Source organism: Coturnix japonica, chromosome 4, assembly GCF_054131305.1.
Source record: "Coturnix japonica strain WE chromosome 4, WE-NBRP24, whole genome shotgun sequence".
Taxonomy (NCBI): Eukaryota; Metazoa; Chordata; class Aves; order Galliformes; family Phasianidae; genus Coturnix; species Coturnix japonica.
In genome coordinates, this window is record NC_140666.1 from 26933148 (window position 1) to 26939147 (window position 6000).

General features: G+C 37.0%; 1 long non-coding RNA gene across 1 annotated transcript in view; it reads left to right on the forward strand.

Annotated features, from left to right (window-relative positions):
• Positions 1–1667, forward strand: part of LOC116653423 (uncharacterized) — a 40892-nt gene extending 39225 nt beyond the window's left edge. Inside the window, exons 4-5 of the long non-coding RNA XR_014945721.1 lie at positions 1121–1232; positions 1338–1667. This is a non-coding gene — a long non-coding RNA (uncharacterized LOC116653423). The remainder of the gene's footprint in view (positions 1–1120; positions 1233–1337) is intronic.
• Positions 1668–6000: the final 4333 nt, after the last annotated feature.

Below are 6000 nucleotides of genomic sequence, written 5' to 3' on the forward strand. Positions count from 1 at the left end.
TCTCTTAAAATAAATAAATTAACTAAAAACCCTATGAAAAATGTTGGAAAAATATTTAATATTAACTAAGGTAGTACATTATGAGGCAACATAAGCAAGTATTTTTTTTCTTGTCGTGACAGTATCTGTCCTTCAGAATGTGATGCAGTGTAAGATGTTACAAAATAATTACAGCAATGAAGTATAAGCTAGCTGATAAATAGTGCCAGTGTATCCTCCATGTTATGAGGATGAACGAGTGGGAAAACAGCCTGAGCATTTCTAAACTGAGGCTTTATTGTCTTTCCTGGTGCAAGACTAATCTGCCGTGGTTACCGTTTAATTGTGATGTGACTCAGCCCATGCTACAGCTGTAAATACCCACATATGCACTTCAGGAATATCAAAGCATTTCATATACACAACCCATATAACAAAATACTGAGCAATACAAGCACAAGTACTTCAAATACAGTTAAAATAATTACCACTGTATGTGACAAATTCAGTGGTTTATCGTATAAATGTTAGAGGCTGCAAAAGTAAAAATATTTCCTTAAAGAGTACAAGTAAATTCATTGTTCTGCTATCATCCAGGAAAAGGAAAATTCAATAGCTTTAGTTAGTGCCTGTCAAACCTCATGTAAAGAGAAGTACATTCAATCTTGTAATATATTCCTTTAAACAAAAAAACAGCTCATTTATGATGAATATTACAGTTCATAAGTTTATTCTCATCCATAAAAGAAATGTAAACTTTACTCCATGTCTCTGCATATCAGACTGGGACATGATGAATCACCATTCAGAATACAGAAATAGTATGAAAATAACAGTTTCACTTGAAACCTGATATACTGCATGCTGTATTGTGGTGCAAGGCCATGTAGAATTTACTTCTGGCATAATCTCCAGCAAAGATTTCTCTAACCAGCACAATAATAAATACCTCCTTTCAGATCAAAGGTAGATTTCCCACTGAATGCAATCAAATATTTCTGCGCTAAATCTCTTATGGGCAGACCACAAAATGTTTCATGGATCATAATTTCCCAAACAACAGTATAGGAACCACTGTGATCACTAGTGGTTTGTAGAAATCCATCTGACTTAATGATATTAATTACTTCTTTTTTTCTAGTGGCTATGTTACACTGCAAGATGCCTGGACACCCGGACACAAACACTATCCTAAAGCTGACCTGCTACAGAGACAATTACTGTTGCTACAAGAAGCTGAAGGAGCTGCAACAGTAAGAAAAATGCTGAAAAAGCAGCAAGCAAAACTCGTCATGTAGGGTCTGGTTCATCCATATGAAAGGCCATTAACAAACACGTGGTGACTTTTCTTCTTCTAGGAGGAAGCCTTGAGAGGTCCAAGATATGGCGGGGCAGGACAAGAAAACACCAGCCATCGTGGTTTAACTGTTTTGCTGCTTTGTAAAAAGATAGAATTTGCCCCAGGTGCGCAACTATATTTCATAAGCTTTTATGACACCACTGAATGCATTTCCCTAATCGTATTTAAAAATCATGCCCATATTCTCCGTTCAGGAGGTTAGAGCTGAATTTTCTTTCAATGAACAAGAATTTCAGTGGATGTATTTCAAAACCATTTTAAAAGATGCCAACCTATATGTATAACTAAACCAGAAAGTTAAAAAAATATATATGAAAAATCCCCTCTAGGCTTTGTATCTATGCCTGATTTCTTTAAATCTTATACTGATATACCACTGATAACAAAGATCATATGGGTTAAAAGATATATATTACTTATAGAAACACAGAACATGCTCCACTCCTTAGGAAAACAGTTAATTTCTATAAAACTCAGTGTTCCTTAGAAGTAATACAGAGAAAATAATGTATGTAATGGTTATAATTTTCTCCTTACACCTTTATTCTTTAGGGTCTTATAGGAAGGGCCAAAATTTAGACTTAATAGAACTCTTCCCTGGTGATAGCCTTGTGCTGAATTCCTTTACCAGCAAGCTCTTCAAATTTCACATTTAAGTTCCATACTTGTGAATAGAACTAGTAATTTTAGTGGCTAGAAATTCGGGGCCCAAAGTCATAAAATCATTTGACAATTGAAAGCTATCAATTAAAGAAGTTACAGAGGGTTCCCCCCCGGTGTGCTGGGTTAGTCTTGATCTGTCTTTTGTTAATATTCATGAAAAAGCTTCTTCATTGTGCTAAGCTGAATATTTTGTGCAGTACTCTCCTAAACACAGATGTGGATGTGACAGGCACAAAAGAGTACTGCCACCCTAGATGCTAAAGAAAAGAAGAAATTTGCTCATGACTAAAAGCCTTTATCTCTCTTTCAAAAGAAATTGCATATTAAGCTTTCAAATAGACTCCATCAATACTTCAATTTAATTAGTGTATTAAATTGTCTATCTCAAAAAGACATATATTTCCCATAGAAGAGGATAATTACATTTTTTAAATGTACTTTTCTGCTGGGCTTATTTCCTTTTAACTAGTAAAAATAATCCAATCTCAACCACTTAATTTATTCCAAGAGAGCATAGGAAAATATGTTCACTGGACCACAACCAAGGTTAATGAACTAATGCATCAGTCCAAGATTCAGGTGAGACATTTTTTAGACAAGAGGCATGGAAGCTGCATGTGACCGGAGTAAACTTGCGAGTTCTGTGGATGCTGATCTCATCTGCCTAATTCTTCTGATACTGATATTCCTCAGGTACAGCAAGAATATAGAAAACAAAATAGACCATCTTTTGTGCATTGATGTATACCTGTACATCACTAAGGAAGCTGTTATTGAGAGCAATCCTTGAACACTCTGTAGGCACAGAATCTCCATAGTGATGGACAAAAATATCTTTGTATGCTCCTGCTGCATTGTTTTGCTGAGTATGGGATCCTATACTGAGCTGTCACTCTTAATGTGGCAAAATTCCCTGGGTAAAAAACTCATGTTTATAATGTAATCAGCAGTTTAATGGAAACTGACAGTTCAAGAGAAATTTGGGAGATTTGTTATTTTTGTTTTCTCAATCAGCCTTTTCCAAAATGATGCTGTTTAAAAAAATATATTCTGACTTGAACAATAGATGCTGCTCCATCCAGTCTAGCTCACTAGCAAGAGACAGAGATATTGACTTTTTCACAGAATCACAGAGTCACAGAATGACCCAGATTGGAAGGGACTTCAAGGATCATGAAGTTCCAATCCCTGCCTGGCAGGGCCACCAAACATACACATTTACTAGATCAGGTTGCCCAGGACCCCATCCAACCTGGCCTTGAACACCTCCAAGGACGAGGCATCCACAACCTCCCTGGGCAGCCTGTTCCAGGACCTCACCACTCTCCTAGTAAAGAGACTTTCACCCCAGTGTCTCAAGTGCTAACTTCTAGGAGTAATAGAGTAATTAAGTCCATGAGTATTAAGATAATTAAGAATAAATATATTTTTCTTCACATGTTTTATTTAAGTCCAACACTAGAGTGTAGCTAGGGAATGGTACTGGGTCTGGTCTTGTTCAACATCTTTATCAGGGACCTGGATGAAGGGATAGAATGTACCCTCAGCAAGTTTGCTGATGATACAAATCTGGGAGGAGTGGCCAACACACCAGAAGGCTGTGCTGCCATCCAAAAAGATCTGGATAGACCAGAGAGTTGAGAAAAGAGGAACCTGATGAGGTTCAACAAGGGCAAGCTTAGTGTCCTACACCTGGGGAGGAGTACAGATTAGGGGTTGACCAGGGTCGTAAATTCAATTTCATTGATATTTTCTTTGGCCCTTACTTTTTTCTGTTTGTGTATGTGTGTGTGTCTCCATGGTAACTTGTGAGGTTAAGAAGGTATTTACAAGACAAGATTTCATATGCCATCTACAATTGATGCTAATTAAGCTGTAATGGTATTTATATAGTGCCTAACTGAAAACTGTACTGTTTTGCAAATAACAGTCCACAGTGATGCTACCTATGATAGCTCCAATGGGCTCATTATTTTAGCAGGCAGATAACCAACTTTTCAGTCGCATCTACCTTCTCAAACACCTAAACCCATAGTAAACAAAATGAAGTCTTACAAAATGCCCAACAGGAAGTTTTTGCATCTTTCACATTTTCAATTTAATGTACTTCATATGTCAAATTCAGATGCTTATGCTCTTTTATCTGTAGTTAGACTTGATGTAATTAATATGTGCTTGTCTGAAGCCTTCTTTCAGAGCTCAGCTGCGTAGTGCTCTGGGCTTTAGAAAGAATATTAGAATATATTTCTGTCATTGTCATTTCCTAGGAACAGCTCTGCTGCTGCATTAGAGGGAGGCAGTTTCTTTGTTAGCTCTCTGTTAGGTACTCTAAAATTGAACTACCCAGTTCAGCTGGAGGGTGGGAGCGTTACTGATAAATTAGAAAGTCAACTCCAATCAGTTCTTTGCAATACGCCAAGCCTATTCAAACATTTCCAGCACTCCGTAACAACGCTTGAGAGCCAGATTCTGTTGATGGTATTACCTTTGCTCTATAAGTAAACCATTCATTCTAACTCCATGTGGATCAAAGAGGATTCAAAGTAAAATAATTAGGGAATTGTGGAGTAGGCATAGAAAACTGGAAACCCTACCTTGTTTACAGTGGGTCAGTAGGAGTTTTGTCATGATATGTAATTACAGTAAGACTCCTCATCACAGTTTGCTATAAAATCAGGAGTGGATCCAGATGTTTTCAAAACAACCCACAAGAGAAGCTTTAATATTTTGCTGGTGAATGTTTTAAAAAGTGAATTTTTCTTTGTAAAACTGAGATATTGTGTGTATATTCCTATACACCAACTTCCTGCAATATCATAGCATCCGAATGTATGAAAAATGAGTGGAACCCATTGCACCTGGCGCAAAAACAAACTATCCTTGGCAAAGAGTGAAGGAATAATTTTTCTAATGATGTAATCACACAACTTTATCTAATTTAGAAGATCAGAGACTAAAATACAGAATGAGAACTACTGTTGTGCACAAGAATAATACTTGATCTAATTTTCAGTAATGTTAAGACAGCAGATAAAATGAGTGCCTCAGACGTGGCTGCCAGCTTCTGCAAAGGTTTTTTTTCTTAAGCCAGTTTAACAGCAGAATGAAACTGATTTCCAGAGACTGGATGCATGTAGCACTCCATACAGCAGATGTTTTTCAAAAATGAGCAGTTTAGAAATAAATATTTGTTCTGCATAATAGCTGACTTACTGAATCAGCAAAAAGCTGTTCAATAGTGAAGAACAGTCTGCAATAACAGTATTGTTTCAGCACAAGTTTCCCACCACAATTTGACATACTGATATTATTCCTAGCTGTAAGAAATACATTAGATAGGTCTATTCTTTATATGTTGACCGTCATCTAAACAGATACCAAAGCATTTGCTACACTTGAATTGCTGTACCTACAAGAATCAATTAACTTATGTGAAACATGCTAAAATTTACTGCAGCACAAATGTACTTTACGGTGTTTAATTTCTGCAACCCTAATTCCTCGAGCTCTGTGCTCTCTGTGGGATCATTCTTCAGCTCCCTTCCTGCCTGCCTGCCTGCCCAAGCTCCCTTCTCACGGAAATCAAAGCAAAATAGAAAAGAATGAATTTGCAGAGCTCATCCAAGAGAAAGTCAGGGTGTCACATGGAGCTAGAAGGTAAAAAATGAATTTAGATTACACAGCATAGGCATAGCTAATGTTTAGTACAAGACATGACAAGTATTTCATAACAAGTCAGTTGGGACAGGAAGGATTCCCTAACAATTTAAATTAGAGGAGGATGCAAGGGGTTTGCAATGACCCAACCTGGAACTTGCATTTTAAATTGAGAGCTTTCTAAATATGACTTCAGAACTAAAAGAAACTTATCCCCTGGGCAAGAGTAATTGCTGCTCTGCCTAAAAACAGGTACTAATACTTGATCAGCACAAACCATCCATCTTCTGACTTAAGAATTTTGTGCAAGAAAGCAAATCTGACTGGCAGGAAGATATTTC